We start from the raw sequence: 13,970 nt of genomic DNA on the forward strand, positions 1-13,970 counted from the left end.
TTTTTCCATAGCATAAAAGTAGACTTAAGGGTCTATACGACTCTTGGTTTGTCCTACTTCCCTTTCCCTTTCCCTTAAAGACAGGTTTAATATGCGCATGTGTCCAGTCTTGAGGAATCTCCCCATATTTACATGACCTAGTAAATAACAGATACAATGGTACTGTAAGTTTTTGCTGAAGTATTCTCAGGTCATTATTACTAATGTTGTCTCCTCCCCGTGTTTGTTTGGATCCATTTTGTGCAGCTCTTTTTCAATATAATCTAATTTGATTCCAGAGTCGAGTTTAACTGGATAACGTATCACCCTCTTTCTGGAGCCCAACTGTTTTGCATAAGATTTTATAAATATATCTTGAATGAGATGTGTCAGAGAATACATTTTAGAATGTGCACATAGTTTATCAATTTGTATGTCTTTACTCCTTCCACATTTTATGTATCTATAAAGACGTTTCCTATTATGCTCAATATCTTTACATAAATTTTCTTCAAATTTTTCTTGATCTCGTCTCACACTATGCTTATTTTATTTGCCCAGCTTGTTTATTTCAGTTTTCAAAGTTGGAGTTTGACCTCTCTTCTATTTCTTATATTTTGTGTCTCTCACTGTAATCAGGTTATCTTGTTCTTATGGAACTATATCTCCCTGACGTATGCCTAGATCATGATGTTAAAGATTTTTTATTGATTTTTTGCACTCAATTTCTTTCAAAACTTTCCGCATTCCATCTGCAGTTTTTCTACTGAACACATGACTCCAGTTAATTTTACACAGTGACTGTTTTGCTTCCATATAATCTGTAAATAATCTTCTGTCCATTCGTTTAGATTTCAGTTTGGAAGAAATATCTAGCAACAAGTTAACCTTTATAACCCCATTGCACATCAACAGAGGTAAAACTTGACTTGAAGTAACAGTAATTTCTTTAGGAATACAAAATGTATAGTATGTTGCACTCCCTGGTAGTTTTTTTTTTTTTTTTTTTTTACAATCTGAAGCAATTGTTGTTCTTGAACATACATTGTGAATAATTTCCTTACTAATGTTGTTGAATCAATATTATTCCAGTTTGTTTTTGGTAAATTTAAGTCAACAGGTAATATTATTCTTTCCTCCTGTGTTTTATGCAAGAATTGTATGAATTCCTCTAGGTCATCAGCACTTGACTTTGGCGGTCTATACACTTCAACAACTGTTATATGTTCCAGTGTTGTCATTATTGTCACAGTTACATGGTCTATAGTAGTGGTGTTATCACTGAACATGTGATAATCACAGGTCTCATAACCATCTTTAATCCCAGTAATAACACCTTCACTTGATTTTTTGTTGGAATGTCTGTTATAGTAAAACATTTATACCTGACAGAACTGGTTTCTGATCATTGTTCTTTAACCATGTTTCACAAACATCATCAATTTTATGGGAACATAGGAAATTTTCCAATTAAAAAAATATTATTAATGCTCCATTAACAACCATCAGATATGTATCAAATGTTGCTACATGTGAACTGTTAAATTTTCTTCCTGGCAAAAATCCTACCTAGTGTTAGTCAATAATTGTGAAATATCTGCTGCAAAAATTCTTTTTCCTGATCTTGACAAATGCACACCACCCTGTCTGAACATGTGTATGCCCAAACCAGACTTGGATGCTCTACACATTCCATTTTTTAAAACAGGACATTTTTTCCATGTAGGTATTTACCCCCAAAGATCTTTTCATTCACAGTGACCTGACTAACCTTTTTATATGTGATTTGTGAAAAATACATCCTAATACCAGTACAAATAGTCAGAAAGTCCTTTCATGTGAGATCATTTGTACCGACATGAATAAAAACAGGTCCATACTTCCTTACATTAAGGCGTTCCAAGGCTTGTCTCATATGTTCTATTTTTGCTCCTGGCATAACACTATTTACTGTTCATTATCTTCTCTGCAAATATAAGTATCAGTTCATCTAACAATTGAATCTCCAATTAGAAGAATATCTTTTCTGACCAGATCAGAAGAATCTTTAACTTCAACTAGAATAATATCTGCTCTATCAATTGTTAGAAAGGATGGATCTACATCGGCATTAGTCTTATTAATCCCACTGCTTTCATTGCGTATTAAATTTGCAAGTATGCAATTCTAACTCATCTGGCTTTATACATCCACAGCTTGAGCCATATAGTCAACATCTGTCTTTCTCTTCTTTTTTTCTAACAGTAATGTTCTTCAATCCTTCTACATTCAATTTTTATTTCTTCCTTATCACCTGTCCCTTGTCTTTTATAAAAATGATGCCTTTCTCTGCAGACTGGTGGTTTTCTGAATCTGTGTGTTCCATAACAAAGCAGTGTCCTTTTTTTACTATGCATTCTCTTTAATTTACAGACATTTATCAGTTTCTTTTTCTTCCTAGTTATTTGTTGTAAACTTATTCCTTTTTTTTTTTGTTTCCACTTTAAATCCTCAGATTGCTAAATACTTGCAGCCAGAATTTCAAAGTTGTCAGGGGCATCACCTTGTTTCATCGGGGTTGAATTATGTTTATAAACAATAGCCACATCATCTCCTAAATGTGTTGTATCTTCTCTTTGCCTAACATTATTTATTTCACCAATCCAGTCATTAATATATGTATCAACAGTTCTCCAAGCCATGCCAATTGCACAAGTACAATCATCATCAGCGAGTCTAGATTTACTTCTAATAACGGTAAGCAAATCATCCAGCTTTTAACACGAGGAACACAGATCACCAATGTTATCAGGTGTTACCTTTAAATATGCATAGCATTTATTACACTGTACAAGATATTTGTGCTTTACCAAATCATTAATGATATAATCATTTAAGGAATCCATACTCAGTTTCAAACAAATAAAACTTTCTAAAAGAAAAGACCAATCAAAATCAGGAACCACAGAATTCAAAGAAAATTCAAATCAACTTCTATGAGAAAAATCACACAAGCAACATAAACTAAATGCTAAACTAAGTACAGTAAAGTTGTTGATTCTGACTGTGCAAGTTCTGAAAGTCAGAAAAAAGCTGTAATTCATTTACTATCACTCACAGTTTCACTTCTTTTTAACAGTAAAAATCGATAAATCACAAACCAAGATAGCATTGTTTAAACTCTGGGTTGTTCTCTCTGCAGTCTATGTGAATTTATAGCAGAGTAAGCCCCTTGGGATGGCTAGAGCTTGCTTGTCTAAAACCTATCCCCTTTCTAATAATCAACAGTGAAAATTAAAGGTAAAACAACAAAATATAAATCAAAATAAGTAAGTAAATCTTGTGTACAAGCTATCCCTTCTTTCCTACAAACACTGAAAAACAGTGGTAAAAAAGAAAATATAAATTCAACTAAATCTTTTCTTGCCATTCAGTTTCACAATAAATCATAAACCAAGATAGGATTGTTTAGATCAGCTCCTTGGACTGTGAGAGAGACATGACACAGCTTTCAGATTGTGTCTCCCAGGAAGGTATGAGCCTAGCAGTGAGCATTCTACTTTCTCCAAGGATGATACCACCACAATATAAACAGAAGATAATTGACTTTAAGCTTAGTTACTGTTGTCATTTTAAGGGGTTGCAATATTTGTCAGCTTGGGAGGACATGATTGACAAACCACACTGCTCTGCCAGGGATGGTCTGCACTCTGTACATGTCCCCACTAGGCTTTTGGATATTGGGCAAAACATTATCCACCCCTATAGTGCCTTTTTTAAGTAATGCCAATCTGATATACTTTCCAACATAGTAAATTCTATGTAAGGTAAATTACAGGTGTTGCTGCTCAGTTTCAGAAGTCTTAACAAGGAGCTCCACTCCCTGGAAGCCCCCCTCACCCTGGAGAGTACTGATATTTGTGCAATCACTGAGACATGGTTTAAAGCCGTGGAAGTCATCCTGGCCGTATAAGGCTATAAAACTTTCCACACATTTAGATCAGCTACTGCACAAGAAGGGACAAGAGATGGAGTTGTATCACTCTACATAAAAAGTAAGCACACGTCAAGATCAGTCAAACAATATCACATGCTTGAGCTACTCCATCTCCAACTAACCTTACATAAAGTCCAGTACCATATTGTTTGCTATAGGTCTCAGTCTATGACAGAGGATAACTGTACCACATACTTGAATGTACTGGAATCACTCCCAATTCAGCCCAACACCATATTCATGGATGATTTCAACTACCCCACCATAAACTGGGATACATACACAACCACCAACGTGCAGAGTCAAAGATTCCTGGATTTTGTCAATGCAAATGCTCTGGAACAGTTAGTCTGCACACCTACAAGGAGTACAAATATATTGGATCTGTTACTCACAAATATGGGGGAGTGTTGCACCACCCACCTTTTGTAATGTCCTCACTGGTCAGATCCGATCACAAAGCAGTAACCCTTGAAATAAATAACGGCTGAAGTCCAAGCAAACCTCAGAAACTTTAAGAACTTTTCAAAGGCTAACTATCTCCTATTAAATAATGGCATACATAGCAAAATTCCAAGCCCCTCCCCAATCTCAGAGAGCATCATGGCCTATGTGGAAGTGTTTACAGAAACCCTGTACAATCATGCAAATAATTGCATAGAAGCAGCACTATCAAACCAACATAAACTTAGGACAAACTAGAAAAAAAAAAAGAACATAATTGTGTCCAAAAACAGGAAGGGCTATCCCCAAGACAAAAAAAAAAAAAAAAAACTCCCTCATCAGTTGCAACCATACCTCTCATTTATCTATGATTTTCAGGGATGTCCCTGATTTTTTACACAAATTTTATCTCTGTCCTTCTTAACCCCTCCTAAAAATGGTGACTTCCAGAGAAAAGGTGGTAAATTACACTTAACAAATAATGACAATTAGACCTACAGACTTCTTTTACTTCAGAAAACATATATTAGTTCACATTCTCTTGTTCTGTCATTGTTTCAGGTTAATAGTGTTAATATTTTAAGTGTCCCCGATTCTGTTTAGATTTGTCCCTGTTTCATTGAGAGTTATGGTCACAAGAAGCAACTCTGAGGATGAATCAAGTCCGCCAATTTTTTTTGAGACAAAAATAGCCTCCCAGGTTAAGGATAACCAATACGGCATTTTTCAGTTATGTAAGTGATGTTAAGGGGAGCACCCAATAGTGTGCTGAACTAACAGTAAATGGAACTTCCTAAATTGAACTGGGGAATATAGCACATTTCCTGGCAGATAAATTTAGATCCAGTCTCACCCAATTTCCCCTTAGGAAATACCCTCTACCATTTCTTTCTCCAAATAGCACTAAACAACATGTCCTCACTACCCTATTCAGAGCTAAAAACACTACATCAATGGGTCCTGATAAAACACTACATCAATGGGTCCTGATAATGTCTCAGGATGCCTCCTAAATAGTTTGAAACATCACCTGTCGGGCCCACTAGAATCTCTCTTCAACCACAGCCTCCAGATATACTTCATCTCTAGGGAATGGAGCACTGCTCCCTCTACACAAAGGCACACCATTAACAGACCCAAGGAACTACAGACTCATAAGTTTGACTAGTATTATATGCAAGTCTGTCTATAAAAAGAATAGTTGTGAACCTGATGAACAAAGAGATATGAAATCATCAAACACTGGATCCACCCCAATTCAGTTTCATCAAGGGAAGGCCATGGCTACTAAACCTGGTGGACTTTTTTGAGAAAATCACTAGAGCCATGGACAAGGGCAAAATGCTACACACTGCCTACATTGACCTGGTAAAGGCATTTGATACAATACCTCACTCAAGTATTATAGACAAACTCACAAATTTAGACATAAATTTCTATGTCACCTAACGGATAGCCAAATGACTCATAGCTACGACAAAAAAATAGGGTTGGGGAATCTACCTCCACCAAGAGGCTTGTTAGTATTAGTGTCCAACAAGGCTGAGTACTGGGACCTCTCCTGTTTGGAATATGGTTCTTTGAAGTTAAAACAAATGTAGAGGGCCTTTGGCTGACCAGATTTGCTGATGACTGCAAGCTGGGTGCAATCACTGAATCCCCTAAAGATGTAGATGTCTTCTAGGAAGATCTGACACAGATAAATAAATGGTACAGGAACCATGACCTCAAACACAATGTAAAAAAATACATAATTATACTGTTTGGGAAGGCAACCACCCCTGCAAATTATAAACATTGCTAACACTCTTCTGAGAGTAGATCAAGTGGTAAGGGACTTAGGAACTCAGACTGACAGTAACCTGAACTTTGATCACCATGTATGCATGCTAATAAGAAAATCCATCTAGAGGGTGCAACTTATAAGTAAGGGTATTGCATCCAGATCTAAGGAGATCATAGTCTCACAGTACTTAGCCCTCATTAGACCACTAATCAAATACAATGCACCCTTTGGCATGTGCCTGACCAGGCATTTGCAACAACTTCAGTGACCACAGAGGGTCCTCACTAAAACTACAAGGTGTAAATAATAAGCCCTATGCAGACTGCCTCAAAGCCCAGTACACCTATAGAATGCTAAGGAGTGAACTATGTCAACCTACAAGGCATTCTTCAATCCAGGCCTGATGGATGTGCAAAACAAACAGCATTAGAATTAGCCAATGTAGGGATCTAAACCTGGTCTCAAACAAAACATGTTGGAAGGACAGGTATGTGTCTCAGAGATTACCCCTTCTCTGCAGCAGACTCCCCATTCATGTAAAGTAGAGCTCTTCCCTTAGCTTATTCGAATGCAATTTGGACCAATGGATAGGAAATCAAAATTCACCCCTGGCTTGTCACCTGTGGCCCTTATGGACAGGGGTACTAAGGTACATGCATATACCAAAGCTGTTCTACCTGTGAGCATTGATAATTGGGAAAACTGGGGCATGAATAGCTAGACTTAAAAAGGTTCTATGGCCATTAACCTATTAACCTCCTATGAGAAGTTGAGTTAGGGGATTCAAGGGATAATTTAGCCAACTGGTTGTCCATCTGCATTAAATTATGTTAACATATGTAAAGCCCACACTGTCCATACTAAAATCTCACCCCACTAAGATGATAGCTCTCCCTCAGATCTTCTTCAGGAATGCATCAGTAAATGATATCTGTTTAGAAGATATGTGGGTTTTTTTTGAATATTTTTGCAAGATATCAGAGGCTAGATGTTATGGCTACGTTGTGTCACTCAATGACTGTACATGATCATCTCACATACAAAAGCCATGCTCATCCCAAAGTGTTAGATCTGAATGGTCACATGCTTTCTCAAAGACTATCTAACCTTCCACGTCCCAATCATAAAAGTTTGGGGGTAGTGCTACCCGTGGCAAATGCTCTGTGGTACATGTATGGAGTACAAGACATCTGTGGATGTACAGTGCCAATAAATGCAACTTAAAGACAATTGATGAGTTTATTGAAAGTTTTACTACCAAGATCTTGCAGGATAGATGTATAAGGACATTTGAAAAAGATTTGCAAATTATGGGACAAGGCAAATCTTGATTATTGCAATAACAATAAAGTTGTCATTTGCTGCCAAGAACTTATGGATACATGTAACTGGTAATGTAAGGTTAGAAGCACCAGTATAGGAAATGTATTGTAGGTCATTATAGCACTTTTTAGAAATGGTTCACATAACTGTAGAAGAGATATGAGAAACGTTCATTGGTGCCAGAGCCTGTTGCTTAATAATTGGTAGAATTCAGTGCTGGAAGAAGGTAATGCATTTACTTCCACACATTTATTGCTCAAGCTCTAGCTGCAGTTACAAAAAATACTTTTCATGTATGATAAACTGATTCACAGAATGGGTTCAGAGGTGATTTACCAAACTAGTTACTGTGTGCAATGTTTTAACAATGGGGAGAAAATGAAAATTAGAAAATTACTCTAGAGAATGTGTGACAGAGAGAAAAAGGCATCTCCTCAGAGTATAAATAAGAGGATAATATGGGAGATAAAACTTGATAGGAGGCAAATGTTGGACAGCCTGCTATCAATAGCTAACTGACAACTACTGCTTCCTAGAAAGAGTGATGACTAGCTGAATACACTCCTTCCATGCTGTCTATTGTGAAAGTTGTCAAACATTCAGGAAGGCATGGGTCTGAAGTGTCAGAGCCAAACAGCTGACAGAAATATAGATGCAGAATAGAATGGATTTCGACAAGTTGCAACTGGAGACTGGAGGCAAACACTGATTATTAGGCACACAAATGTAACTCAGATGTTCATTTGTGTTGCAGAATATCTCCTAATAACATGAAAAAGTATGCACTTGTAGACGGAGACAGCTTTCTTATCCATTTCTTGAAATCAAAGTGTTTCTTTTATGCTACATTTCTGCAAGCAGTGTTGTCCATAACCTTTCTTACAATCAAGGGAAGCAAAGTTTAATGAGCATACAAACGGATATTTGTTTTATAGATTAATCACTATAAAAATGTTAGAGTAATAGCTAACAGCTGTTTAAGTGAAAAACAAAACCGCAAAATACAAATTGTGGAAAGAATTGTGAGGTGTTTTATGTTACATTCCCACAGTGCTTAACAACGGTAAATGTTCTGGGCCCTTTTGTATACTGCAGTGCTATCATTTGTCATATTACTGTCATTTGTCATATTACTGTCATTTGTCACGTTACTGTCATTTGCAGAACTAAATGGAATAATGGTTATACTAGCTGAATTGGCAGGTTCCTTTTTAAGTTTCAGGATGATTTATTTTTTAGGAACGTGAAGATTGCATAAGACAGGCTGGTGAGCATCAGTTACTTAATGAATCTGTATTGCAAGCTCCTTCCCATAAAACAGTTGGCAGTGAAATGATGCATGATAGAGTCAATCCCTTTTCCTTAACAATCATCACCTGTGATATTGCACTTTGAGGTGCATCTCAAGTTATAAGTTCAATATCCCATTCAGTGGTGAGGAGCTGCAAAAATATTAACTGATCTAGTGCCAGCATTTACCTTTCTGCATTGATTTATGGAATACTCACAGAATTCACACTACCAAGGATCTTGTAAAAAGCCACGCTGTATTTCTAAAAGTCATATCATAGTGCAGGTTATATTTACTGATGAATAATGAACAACTGAAAATGTTGGTTAAAGATTTCAGTTCAATAATGGAATGCACCCCCAGAGACTGTGGTGACATACAGATCTGTTTGACCTGGCATTGATAGTTAGAAGCACTGGTGTAAGAGGTGGTCTAACTGCAGATTAAAGTTGTTACATGCAAGTGGACAGACTTGGGATCAGTGGTCTGTTTGCACTGGCACATTCTACAATTGTCTTTAATTAAACTACATTGCTGAGGTCAACCTACTAATCTTAGCAATGATAATTCAGATACAATCATTTATAAACATTTGAAAGAGCAAACATCATCAATGAAACAATACTCAGAGTCAAGGCAGATATTTTCACTTCAGGATACATTTTGCTTCCAATCACAACATTATAACAAGACACAAACATACACAGTTGCAGTAGACTGGAACAACATGTCCAATTTTATTAATATTTTACATGTTTGGTCTCCTCAGAAGAACTGGTTTCTTCTCAACCATTTATAACTTCTTATGTTTATACAAGACAATTGGTTGAGTAGACTATTTGGAGTCCGTCCACTGTAGTTTTCAATACTTGTTCAATCAGTCTATAAGGGCCTGAGAAGACAGAGAACTAGGGAATTTAGAGATGTCCAGCCACTCATCAATGTTTATATTAAAGAGTCTAGGGAGCTACTCTGTTTGACAGAGTAAAAGCTCATTCCTTGAGTAAGATTCTGCTGGCAAGGTTAGATATCCCAACTTGTACTAGAAACTCATCACCACCTTGGAGTTGTGGAATGTCATCTTTAGCATCCTAGGCACATTCTTACATTTTGAAGCATTTTATAAACAATTAAGTTAAAAAGCATGAGCTGAGCAAATATAAATATCTAGTGAACAGTAAGTTCTATTTAAATGGTACAAGCATACAGTCATAGAAAAGCTCACTAAGCTAGGCATTAACCCCTATATCATTAGGTGGGTTGCAAAGTGGCTCACAGAGAGAACCCACAGTGTGAAAGTAGCTGAATCCAAGTCAGACTGCCAACCAGTCACGAATGGAGTCACACAGGGTTCGGTCCTGGGTCCTCTCCTGTTTGGTATCTACTTCTCTGAAGTCCAGGCCAACACGAAGGGACTCTGGCTGACAAAGTTCGCAGATGATTGCAAGTTGGGAGCTATTATTAACTCCCCATGTGATGTCAATATCCTATAGAAAAGCCTCACTGAGTCCAATGACTGGTGTCCGAACCATGGCTTTAAGCTCAATGCTAAAAGAATGTGTCGTCATTCCCTTTGGGGAAAACCCAGTTCCCATAAATTACCACATCGATGGTAGTCCACTGAACACAGAAGGCATTATAAGAGATCTGGGAACACAGATTGACAGCAGCCTCTCTTTTGACCACCACATTGCCACTGTGGTCAGAAAGTCCTTCTATGTGGCACATCTCATTACTAAGAGTTTTGCATCCAGGAAGAAAGAGGTCATTGTCTCCCGCTACTCTTCCCTCATTAGGCCAATCATTGAATACAATGTCCCATTTGGCATTTGCCTCACTAGACACCTACAACAACTGGATAGGCCACAAAAGTACCTCACAAAGAGGATCCTAGGCCTTAAACACTTGTCCTATATGGACAGACTCAAACAACTCCAACCATTCTCTGCCTCATATCACCTACTTAGAGGCACTTGACTTACAAAGCCATGTCTGACCCAGCTCTGTTAGAAATGCTACATCTAAAGAAATCCCAATCTCTCCGCACCACATGCTCCAGAGACCTCAACCTCATTAGCACAATCAACAAATCAAGCTGGAGGGACAGGTTTATAAGCCAGAGACTGCCCATGCTATGGAATAGACTTCCCATACATGTCAAACAGAGCACCTCACTGGCCCTCTTCAAGAGAAATCTTGATGAGTGGATAGGAAATAGAAAATTCACCCCGGGGATCACTCCAGTGGCTCTACTTGACAGAAGCACTGAGAACTAAGGTCAGGTGGCACGATGCCAGGGTAATCCTATGGGCTAGGCTTGTAAAGGCTCCAGGGCCATTAACCTAGTACATACCTGTGAATCTATGAACAAATAATGTTATCAGCAAAATAAAAATCTTTACAGTGGCAAAAGTACATTTGTAGCCTTTACATCAGCTATTATGCACAGAAATCCAGAAAATATATTTTTCTTTAAAATTATTTAAACATTTGGTATTTTAGCACATGCCTAACACTTTTTTTTAAGTCAAATGTACTTAATGCACTTTTACAAGCCAGCAAGAAATTCCTTTCATAGTATCATGGGAGGTTATTAGGCTAATGACCCTAGGGCCCTTACAAGCCTAGCCAAGTTTTACCCTTATTTACACAATCCGCACCTATTACTCCTGTACAAGAGGGACATAGGTGGAACCCCTGGGGTGGATTTACTGTTACCCATCCAATCATCCAGATTGCATTTGAAAAGGACTAATGAGATGCTCTGCTTGACGTGAAGCAGGAGTCTGTTCCAAAGGTGTGGTAACCTCTGGGAGACAAATCTGTCCCTCCAGCAGGTTCTATTAATGTCACATATCAGGTTAAGGCCATTAGAGCGAGTTATCTGTCTACCATTTGACATATGGATATGCAGCATTTCCAGTAAAGCAGGGTCAAAGATTGCCTTATATGCAAGGCAGAGATCACCTCTGAGTTGTCTGTGTGAAACAGAATAAAGTGACAGTGATTTCAGATGATCCTCATAGGATAGATGTTGAAGATCTTGAATTGTCCCTGTGAGGAACCTTTGTCGTCTCTCCAGTTGCTGCAGATGCTTGGAAAGGTACATACCAAAAGGGGCATTGTACTCAATTATTGGCCTGATGAGGGAAGAGTACAGGGAGGTTATAACTTCTTTTTTTCTGGAGGCAATGCCCTTACTTAGGACATGAGCAATATAGAATGCCACTGTGGAGACATGGTGATCAAAGGTAAGGTTACTGTCAACCTGTGTGCCCAGGTCTCTCACCACTGAGTGCATACTTAGGGTGTTGTTATTGATGTGGTAGTTAGCAGGAACATCACTCATACCAAAAGGGATGATAATACATTTTTTTTTGCATTGAGTGTAAGGCCAAGACTTTGGCACCAATCATTTGTTTGTGTAAGACCCTCTTGTAAGATGATGACATCATTTGGAAATTCTCTGACCGCTCACAGTTTACAGTCATCAGCAAACTTTGTTAGCCACAGGTGTTTAGTTTTAGCTTGCACTTTGGAGATTCCAAACAGTAGAGGTCCCAGGACTGATCTTTGTGGAACACTACTGGCTACAGATCTGCTGGTGGAGGTGGATTCCCCTATTTTGACTATATGGGTTTATCAGTGAGCCAGCTAGTGACCCATCTAATGATATACGGGCTGATGCCTAGCTGGGTGAGTTTGTCAATTATGCCCGAGTGGGGGATAGTATCAAAAGCCTTGGCTAAGTGTAGGTAGGCTGCATGCACAGATTTCCTCTCAACAAGGGCCTTGGTGACTGTCCACAAGGTTTAGCAGGCATGATCTCCCTTTGACAAATCCAAATTGAGTAGGGTCAAGTGTTTGGAGATTACCAATATCTTTGTTGATAAGGACCATGATGATTCTCTCCATGGACTTGCAGTTAAGGCTAGTCAGGTTAATAGGTCTATAGTCAGTGGAAGCACCACCTTTGTGCAAGGAGATAATGGTGTCCTTTTTCCATTCAGCTGGGATGAAGCCAGTGCTTAGACTATGACTGAAGAGAGTACCTAATGCTGTGGCCGGTTCTTGTTTGAGTCCATGTAAGATGCAGCCTGGGATGTTATCAGGTCCCATGGATGCTGTGTTTTTGACCTTAGAGAGGGTATTCACAACCTGATCTATGTCTTGGGGTAAGTGTGGCGGGGACAGGGGAGTGAAGTTTTCAAAAAAACTGTTAGCTAACGGTTTAGCAATGTCCACAGGCTCGGTATATATGGTATCATTAACTACCAGTTCAGCACAGATCTGGGCCTTTCCTTTTAGGTTACAGATGTAACTAAAGAACACCTTCGGATTGTCTTTAGTTGAAGAAGCTAATTTGGATTCATAATTAGTGTAGGAGGACTTCACAAGAAGTCTTATTTGTTTGTTTAAGCTGAGGAAGGAGTGTTTCCCGTTTAGGGCTCGCTGACTCTTATGCTTAGAAAGCAATTTCTTCCTCTTACTGTAAAGCCTATAATTGTCCGTTTTCCACCAGACAGGTTTGTTTTTCTTGAGGAGCTTGTTTTGGTCCTATCAGTTGTGGCTGAATAAATGCAGTTATTCAGGTGTTTGTATAAAGGATTTGTGTAGAACTCTGCATAATTGCCAGTTCTGAGTGGGGAGGTGCAGTGAAGCTATTTATACCATCCTGTGGCAGGCTATTATCTACTTTCGAAACGTTTTTAGCTTAGTTGGTGCTGGGGGAGGGGGGTTAGGTGTGATAGTTACTAGGAAAGAGACTGATTTGTGGTCAGATCTCACCAGGGAAGACCTCACAGTGGGAGTGCCACAGTGGTCCCCCATACTGGTATGCACAAGATTCAGGATGTTGGCACCCCTTGTGAGGGTGTTAACTAGCTGGTCTAGGGTATTGGAGTTAATGAAGTCGAGGAATCTTTGGCCAAGTGAGCTTATGCATAAGTAATTTCCACAGTCAATGGATGGGTAGTTAAAGTCACTCAAAACCATGGTGTTCAGTTGTATCTTGATAGACTCAAGTAGATCCAAATAGGCAGACTGGGTGTCCTGATTCATGGAGGGGGGGTCCTGTAGCTGGCATTGACTTGAATAGGTGTCCCTTCAACAGTTAATTGCATCATATGTATAGGTTCATAGGTAGATACTAGGCTATTGGCCCTGGGGCC

Source organism: Protopterus annectens, chromosome 7.part0, assembly GCF_019279795.1.
Source record: "Protopterus annectens isolate FY-2018-M chromosome 7.part0, PAN1.0, whole genome shotgun sequence".
NCBI classification, from domain to species: Eukaryota; Metazoa; Chordata; order Ceratodontiformes; family Protopteridae; genus Protopterus; species Protopterus annectens.